This window comes from Eptatretus burgeri, chromosome 9 (assembly GCF_056783735.1).
Source record: "Eptatretus burgeri isolate ZD-2024b chromosome 9, Ebu_testis_v1, whole genome shotgun sequence".
In the NCBI taxonomy this organism is placed as follows: domain Eukaryota; kingdom Metazoa; phylum Chordata; class Myxini; order Myxiniformes; family Myxinidae; genus Eptatretus; species Eptatretus burgeri.
In genome coordinates this window covers 34,678,595-34,688,097 of record NC_140969.1, presented here as the reverse complement: position 1 = coordinate 34,688,097, position 9,503 = coordinate 34,678,595, and the positions used below count along the sequence as shown (strand labels likewise).

Below are 9,503 nucleotides of genomic sequence, written 5' to 3'. Positions count from 1 at the left end.
CGTCAAACTGTGACATTCAAGAGGAGTGCTGCTGTGCATTTGATTTTACCCTGTGTGACATCAAACGGTGTACTCCACTGGTCCTGCCAACATCCCAGCTCTTATCCAGTGCGTAACATCTGTGCTCTGGAGCTGACTTCCTGCTGTCGGCAAGAACTTCCATTGGAGTTGGAACAATTATATTTCCATGAAAGGTGGAAGTAACCAAATGGAAAATTGGTGAGGTACGTCCTGTCTAAGATCGATGAGCTCAGCATCCTGATAATGGAAGTTGTCATCAACAGATGCAACGAAGCACCGTTTGATCAATCTGACACCAAAGAATCATTGTGAAGATTTTTAGAATTCAGTGTTTTGCATTGACGAGACTAGAGTATCAACTGGTTACTTAAATTCTGTGACTGTAAGAGCATAACAGAGACTGTGATGAGTGGCTCACCTCCTGACAGCTCATCTATGACGAGGCTTAGATCAGGAGTGCAGTGGAATAATCATTGCTGACTGTATAGGAGCATGTGAAACCACACTATATGATACAGTACAACAACATTTCATCCTTGCTCCAAAAACTCCCTCCAGCTCACAACCTGTAAGATCCAGAACCACAAGAACAACTCATGATGGCAACCAAATCCATTCCCAGAGCACATTTTTATCAGTATAATCTGTGAAGGTGTCTTTCAATTTAAAATAATTTGTGCAACTGAATGCCAGTTCCAATAGAATGACTTTCGCATTACCCCATTGCTTCCAGTTCATTTGATTCTGTATAGATACAAGTACAGTCATAGCATTCTCCTCATCCTTCATATGGTTGGCCGGTCCGTGGTTCCCATCTGAACCCCTGGCTTGTGACGTAAGGAAACTAGATTCAAAATCTGCATAGCCTGTGTGCTTTTTTCCATCGCCTACTTGTAATTCATGGTTAAGGTACACTGATGTGGATGAGGCCGTTTTTTCATACATTTTACTATTATCCAGCAGTGAGATAATTTTATCATTGCAGGTTGGATTTTTTGGTCGTAAAGCAACAATAGTTGTGGAAGATCAAGGAATGCAAGTTGGAGGTGGGAGAGCATGGCATCACCTACCACTAGTTTTTGGTGTTTGTTGTGTGCAAGCAGAAACGGAGGGGAGTTGAGAGCAGGGGTCAAGGCAGTGTTCTTGGCCCTGTGCTTTTTTCTGGTTTTCATCAATGATCTCTCAGATTCCCTGGAAAATCCTTGTTATATCTTTGCTGACCTTCTGCTGTATCATCTCTCCTCCCTCTGATTGGCAGGCAGCAGCCTCTCCATTTCCTGCAGACCTGGATAAAATCACAAGCTGGTCCAACACCTGGAACATCTCTTTCAATCCTGACAAATCTCACACCCTCACCGTACCTCTCCGAAAGGACCATCTGGAAAAAAAACCCCATCTACTTTCTCAACAAAGAAGTCTTTTCATTCAAGATTTTGGGTCTCACTATCTGCCATGATCTTTCGTGGGAAAGTCACATCTCCAAGCTGGCCTCCAAAGCCAGTCGCCGACTGGGCATCCTATGTTATGAAAAGTCCTTCCTCGGCCCACCTGAGCTCCTGACCACATACAAAGGTTTCATCCACAGCCTGATGGAGTACTGATCTCCCATCTGGGCTGGTGCTCCTGCCTCACACCTAGCTCGGCTTCACGCTGTGGAAGCCATGGCATTTAGGATCATTGGTATCTCCCAAGACGAAGCTGAGTCTTTGAGTGTCTCACTCTGTCACTGCAGGCAGATCGATGGTCTTTGTCTTCTGCCGTCTCCTCTCTGGCCTCTCCCCCCCCCGCTCTGTCTGTGATCTGCCCCCCACCCCCCCCCCCCCCAATATTTCCGCAGGGCACTCAAGGTCCACCAACAACTCCCTTCTGATGAAACTACCAAAATCAAGAATTAATGCTCACCTTCACTCTTTCATTCCTCTTTTTTTTTCCCCACCTCTGGAATGAACTCCCACACTCTCTTCACTTACACTCCTCCCTCCATGTCTTCAAAACAGCTGTTCACCACCATTTCATATCTTCCCCCATCCCAAATCTTGATCTTTACTATCCCAGTTAATCCACCCCAAACGCACCTCCTTCAAATTCCCTGTTTTCCTTCCTGAAAGTCCCTGTAGTACCATCTTGTTTACCCCGTGTACCCTGCCCCAACTCTCTCCCTTCCACAGATCTCCTACTGTCTCTGTTCCCCACTATTTTGTGTTTCCCTCTCCCGCCCCTCTTGTCTTCTGCCTTCTTATATGTTTCTGTCTATTATCTCTTACACGAGCCTTGACATGGTGTGCAAAAAATAGAAATAAAGTGAGAACGGCAAAGACAGTGGATAGGTTGATGGAGCAAGGTAGGAGGAAAAGAGGTAGACCACATGTGAGATGGGAATATTTGTGAGGAGGGGTATGAACAAGGTGGTGGTTGTTGGAGCATGGGGAGAGTTGGCTAAGGATAGAGGGGAGTGAAGGAGTAATGTGGTCAAGGCAGGACAGAAAACTGGTATCATTGGTCCTCACCTCTTATAATGGGAAGGGAATAATAATAGTAAAAATAATGTTAATGGTACTGTTACTGTTACTGCACTGCCCTTGTATACTGGTGCAAATATCAAATTGTCACTATTACTGAAGCTCCTCGTACCAGTGAGTTCTTGCACTGATAGGTTCGGCTTGGGTTTTCCCTTTAACAAACAGTGATGGACAAAGTGACCTTCCATGATAAAATCACCGTTGTCTGATGATGGTGAATTATATCAAAAACTGCCTGACTATCACCGAAACAGCAACAGTTCTGAAATACAAAAATGGCTGCGCTGAAAATGGGCAGGCAGGCTGGGAGACGAAGATTACAATTGGCGATACAGCAGCATCAGTTCAGCGCCCAGAGTGTATTGTCTTTCCAAGATCCAAGAAATAGAATGTCCCCCTGAGACACATTGTGTCTTTTTTTTCAATGCTTCATGGTGGCAACTGCCTGGTTTCCAGCATGTGTCATCAGTGAGCTCGCAGGCAAGACTGACAAAATAGTTCAGAATAGTGACAAATTTGTTGTAAGGATAAGAAAGTCGAGAATCTTGGAAGATTAGACTTAGGTATATTTTGATCTGGTCTCACTCTTCGCCAATGTCCCAGTCGATCGAGCGATTTATCACACTTGATCGGTTTCCAGTCTAATGATTGAAAAATGGCTCATCAGAACAGCCAGTTAACGCTGGAGGATATTGCTCGCCTGCTGGAGACCTCTCTAAATAGTGCAATCTTCATTTGGAATTGTGCACACTCAACAAATATTTGACACATCTATAAATTCACTGGTCTCTGCAGTTGTGGGTAACCTTGTCATGGAGGAACTTGAGTGAAAGATAACATCCAATGGGAATTGGCTTCCATGGTACTGGAACAGTACGTGGATGATACTTTCACTATTGTGCATTGGAAAAAAGGGAGAGCGCCTTCTTGGGCAATTATGGCCGAGTCATTCCCTGCATCAGGTCAGGTGTAGGAGCATGCGCCAGAGTAACACATCGCTGCGTCCACTTTCCGCTGGTAATCCAGAGACCTCCAGCTGGTCATTCCACAGGCAGATGCTTGTCCCATTCTCATCTCCTTGAGACGATCAACCTGCTGCAACAACGAGGTACGTGGTCGGCCCGTCAGCCTCCTCCACCCACAAGGTTCCCTTTCTGAGAGAATCTGGTGAGCAGGAGCAGTGTCAGGAAAATGAGCCACATATCCATACATCCAGAGCTGATACTAATAGACTACACAGGTAACAAATCTCATTTTAGTCTCAGCAAACACTCGTTGGACACAGTTTGACCAGCGATAGCCAAGGATTCTCTGAAGAGACCTGGTACCGAAGGAGTTAATTCTCTGTTTCAGATGCTTGGTCAAAGTCCAAGTCTCACATCCGTAGAGCAAGACTGAAAGCACCAAGGACCTGAAGACTTGGACTTTTGTCTTACTGCATAGGTACTGACAGTGCCACACCCCATGCATGACCCAGTGAATCCATGACTCCATAGGCCCGACCCAAATGTCTATCGATCTTTGGCTCACAACTAGTGGAGACATGAATATCACTGCCAAAGTCAGTGAATCCCTCTGTGACCTCAACATCCTCACCACAAACAGGTACAGACAAGATAGCAGCATCCAAGATGTCATTGAAAGCCTGGATCTTAGTTTTGAACCAGGAAACCCCTAATCCCAGCGACTCCGACTCCTCGTGCAGTGCCTGGAGGGCCCCCATAAAGATATCCAGTGTTTCTGCAAAGATGACTGCATCGTCTGTGAAATCAAGGTCGGAGATCTTGACATTCCCAAACAATACGCTGCATCTTGACCACTCCGACATCCTCCCCAGAATCCAGTCCATGCAAGTGCTGAAAAGTGTGGGGGCCAGTACACACCCCTGCCGAACTCCAGTAACAACTGGAAATATGTCAGAGGTAGAGAGCCACCACACCTCACAGCACTCTCATTACCAGAGTATAGTTCAGAAATCAGATCGATCAGTTTTGGTGGCATCCCATGAAGATCGAGAATCCTGCAGAGGGCATCACCATTCACTGAATAGAACACTTTGCAGAGATTAATGGGCTGTGATCAGCTTGTTGAAACTCTCACCTGTCTTCGGTGAGGACCCGAAGAGCAAGCATACAGTCAATCGTTGACCTTGCTGTAAAGCCAACTGCTCTCGGAGCAGGTGCTCAATCAGATGGTGGTGAACCCCATCAAGAATTATCCGAGCAAACACCTTTCCCGGCACCGAGAGCAGCGTCACCCCTCGGTAGTTGTTGCAGTCCTGGACATCACCCTTTTCTTTCCAGAGTGGGACAACAAGGCCTCTCTTCCAATCAGTTGGGATGATGCCTGAGTTCCAACCACAACACAGAACTGCATGCGACAAGAGTACAGCATTTCCACCAGCCTTGAGAAGTTCAGCATGGATGCCACAGATCCCAGGAGATTTCCCCCTTTCAACTTATTCACTGCAGCCTGTGTTTCCACAAACGAAGGTGGACCACAGTTGATCGGTAGGCCAGCAATAGGGATAGTAACACGCCTGACATCCAACTCGAGAGCTGGTAGGTCAGCCTTGTGCAGTTGCTTAAAGTAATCAGCTCAGCGAGCCTTCACTTCAGGCTCCTCTGTGAAGAGCCCATCACCCTCCACTCTAACTGCAGTACACCGAGGGATGGGCTTAGGCTGGGATGATACGATTCTCCTTGATTTGTGCTGAAACTTCAGAGTTGCGGCAACAAGCCTATGGTTAGTATTGAGGAACTGAGCACTCCGGTAGACCCTGCAGTTCTGAATCATCCTCCAGCCGCCATCAATGAGCACATGGTCAATCTCATGTGCCACACCACCAGCGTGGGAATACCAAGTCCAGCGATGAGGTTGTGGGCATTGAAACTATGAACCAGCCACCCCTAACTCCATGACTTCTTGCAAAGTTAAGGAACTTAGTGCGATTCTGGTTCAGACCCATGGGGACCAACACACGTCTCATAACCATCCCTATCCATGCCAGTCGTTGCATTGAAATCCCCAAAGACTAAGCAGTATCTCGCCTGGGGCACTGATCAACCACAGACTTGAGTGCGGCATAGAATATCTTCTTAACGGCGAGATCACTCGCCTCGGTGGGAGCATATGCAGAGACCAGGGAAATGACAATCAAAGAGTGACAAATCCTCAGTCTCATAATATGCTAGTTGACTGGTGTTACCTCAATTTGTTGGACACGGCTGCAGCAACTCCTTGGGCATGGAAACCATCAGAGCGACCAGACCAATAATAGGTGCAACCACCTGCCATGATCTCGCCACTATCCGGTCTCCAAACCTCAGAGACTGCTGCAATACTGATGTTTAAATGCTGGTGCTTAGATAATAGTAGAGACGGGTGATCATCCTCTCTATTGAGAATATCCAGGCACCACCCGAACGCACTGCCTCAGGTTAAACCGAGGAGACTGCCGTCTTGTGGACGCCACTTCAGCACCACCCTGACACACACCACCACAACCCGACCCAGTAAGGTTACTCTGTGCTTTTCCTCCCATCATGAAAGAATGGGGGGTCCTGAAGGCTTTGCCCCAATCCCATAATCTTGTGAGCTGCCCTGCCAAGGGCAGCTGGTCAGGAGGTGCTCCCACGGAGTTTGTTTTTCAGTTTTATTTGCTTTATTTTTGTGTGTTGTGCAATGAAGTGTTTTACTATGGCCACAGTGCAAATCCTGCCACTAACCTCTGAGAAAAAGGTAACTCAACTGCAGGAGCACGTCCGCAGACACGGCTGGTCACCAGATATGGATGGCCATTGGCTCACAAGGAGCTGCTCCTCTGCCCCTTGATGCCCAGCATCACTTTTGCAAAAGGGGTTTCAAAAGAGAATATATTGGCCTTTTTGTTTGTGAAAGTCAACCAAAATTGTGATCATTACCTAAAGTCGTTTGTGTGCAGAAAACCAACCCAACCAATAAATTACTTTATTTGAACTCTTGTAACCCAATCACTTGCAATAACAGTGCAGCATGGACTTTTGGCAGCTCGGGCATGGACTGTGTCATCTTCCTCACGACTATGCAATTAAAGAAATAAGAGTAGTCCTGCTTCGTAATGGATATAGTAAAGGGATACTCAGTACTCCCCAACCGAAAACAACATAAAATGGCAGAACAGAATTAGCCAGACATACTTGGCCACTGTGTGATGCCGTACTACCGGAGACTTTCAGAAAGGTTTGGCAAGACAGTGCGTTGCACACAGATCAGTGAAGCATATAAACCTCCATGCAAGAACCATAACGTCATTTTTCAGCCTAAACGATAGGATCTCAACTGCCCTGTGGTGGTGTTCATCATTTGGAGGCCCCATGCAAAATGCAGTGGTGGCTCAGTGAGGGCACCTGTCGTCATAATAAATTATGCAATTTGGTGTCTGTGTCTGTCTCAGCATGTCTGTGCCGAAGCATTTGGTAGTTAATTATCCAATATCAACCAAACTTGCCAGGGGAACTAATTGTGTCATAAGATAAAAGTTGGAGCTACTTTCGTTGCCTCCTTCCCCCCACCCAAGCATTCAGAGGATGGCACTGATGCAAATTCTCTCTCGCTTTTGTTGGGTCATGAAAGTGAAGTTAATTTTGGGTGATTTTTTTCAATAATTCTCATCTTCTGTTGAGGTGTCTTTCACTTTTCAGCGCCATTGCATTAATTTAGTTTCATCTTTCGCTGCTCCATCACACTTCTGATTAAAACAAACCACAATGTTCCACTGTGGTTATGGTGGGTTAGTCCATTTACTAATGAGTAATGAGGGGTTGTTTTCTTGATCTGACAATGAATCGGTGTGAATTTTCTCAACAATATCGATTTGTATTGACAGAAGGCATTCTCCACATTTGGTTGTCTATCTTGTTGCATTTGTGCACATTAAAAGTAGTTATTATTCCATTTACCCTGCTTTGTCTCTTAACTTCAACCCCTAATTTTGTAATCGCCTTGTCCAGTTAAACAGGGGAAAACTTTTTTCCCCCCTCGATTCACCACGTGACTGTTTTTATTTTTTTTTTCCTTGAGTTGGAGTGTTCCTTTTGCGCTGTTTAACACCACTCACAAGTTGATGTGCTTTGTCAGCAAAGTGAGACCTCACCATCACCACCATCACCATCACCACCCTCGGGGTAGGTCAGGGGGCCCATCTCGAAAGATTGTGTACCACGATCAATCGCTCGGGGGGGCCCCTTGTTGCCTTGGGGCCCCATGCAATTGCATGGGTTGTTTGGCCCAACCGCTGCAACTGCTGACCAATCATGCAGGGATTGCGACAAATTCCCCATTGGTGAAACTGGATATAATTTCAAACAACAGCTAGACGAACATGACAAAGCAATTAGGCTTATAAAGGTGACACAGTCAGCCATATCGTACCATTGCCCGCAATCTGATCACAAATTTGGCTTGGATGGGACCCGTCTAATAGAGACGACATCCAACAAACGACACAGATTGATTCTGGAGACATGACAACTCAGGTGCTGAGAGGGGTGATCGAAATGGGGAGACCCTGGAAATGCCCACACAATACATTCCTTTGAGACAAATGGTACAAACAGCCAAACAAGGTGAGCAAAGAAAAAGACAACCAACAATGTGTGATGGGCAGAGTAGACAAGAGGGCAGAACAGACAGACCATCTATGATGTGATTGGCGTTTTTACTTAAGCTCAGCATCATAAAAGCACTCCTTAATTGGCTCCTCACACGGGTACGTGACTGGAAAGGAATGGCAGCATCGCGGGAATAAAAATGGACACGTGCTGAGGTCTGTGCTCTTTTGACCTGAGGAAGCCCATTGGGAAGCGGGTGAAATGTCACTTCAGACTGGATCTGCTCTTGCTTGTTTATTGCTAGACTAGTAGGGTCTGTCTATCTAGTTACTATTTTTTGGGGTTCGGATGGGCCTTTTTCTTGAATTACGTAAAGTTCACCTGGCTGCACCTGGATGGGTTTGAGGGTAGTGGAGCAGCAGCCAAAACCTGAATTGATCCAGTTGCAATCTCGTGAAATAACTCTGCTGTTGACTAGTCAATAGGATGATAGGGGTAATGAGAGAAATAATTTGATTCCATTATTTTGTTTTATTCACAAAAATGTGTTTGTTTCATCTAATCTTGCTTGTGTTATATATGCCAGAGAACTGGTTGTGTGGTTGAGTTGGTAAAGACATTTATTTTACAAATACACTGGTGTGGGTTTGATTCTTTGCACTGCTTGCTTTTGCCAAGCCACACTTGGGAAGCGTGGCAAGTAGGCCTGCCACCCCTCACCGTTGGTTCAGGGTGGTCTCCGTCTTGCAGTGGAGTGGAATAGGCAAAACTAACAGAGAGTGGGGGAGGGGTAGAGGTGGATTACAATCCAAAAACGGTTTGGACATAATCCACAAGACCTTCTGTTTTTTTAGATTATTGTATGTGGGTTTGTGTCGCAGCTCGATGACAGACAGTGAATTTTATTGTGCTGACACATGACTATAGCACAGCGGGTAGGCGTCAGATGAACAAGGGTCCGGTTGCGAAAATAGAGAACATTCTGGTGGAATGGAATATTCTGTACTTAACTAAGTGAAATTAATCAATACTAAGATTAGTGACAGCTCATTTGATGCTGAAATGCCCAGAAAACTCAGACTTCACAACAGTCAGGCTTAACGTTAGCTATCCTTATGTGGAGAAGGAATCACGAGGGTTATGTTCGTGCAGGAGCGACAATACATCATCAGTTAACTCCTTCCAACTAAACGTCGTGAATTATCACATGGTCATCAAGTTTCTCCCTTCAACGGAACATAGTTCACCGTCGAAATGAATGGTCAATATTTATTATTATTATTATTATTATTATTATTATTATTATTATTATTATTATTATTATTATTGCAAATATAAAGGAAATATTTCAGAAATGTGCAGATCCTGATGC

At 45.5% G+C, this 9,503-nt stretch overlaps 1 protein-coding gene and 1 long non-coding RNA gene across 5 annotated transcripts in view; one reads left to right on the top strand and one right to left on the bottom strand.

The window, feature by feature from the left end:
* The window catches only part of LOC147019879 (uncharacterized), a 127,038-nt gene that overhangs the window by 61,384 nt on the left and 56,151 nt on the right, over positions 1-9,503 (bottom strand). The window lies entirely within an intron of this gene.
* Positions 1-9,503, top strand: part of LOC147019880 (sarcolemmal membrane-associated protein-like) — a 204,523-nt gene that overhangs the window by 153,324 nt on the left and 41,696 nt on the right. The window lies entirely within an intron of this gene.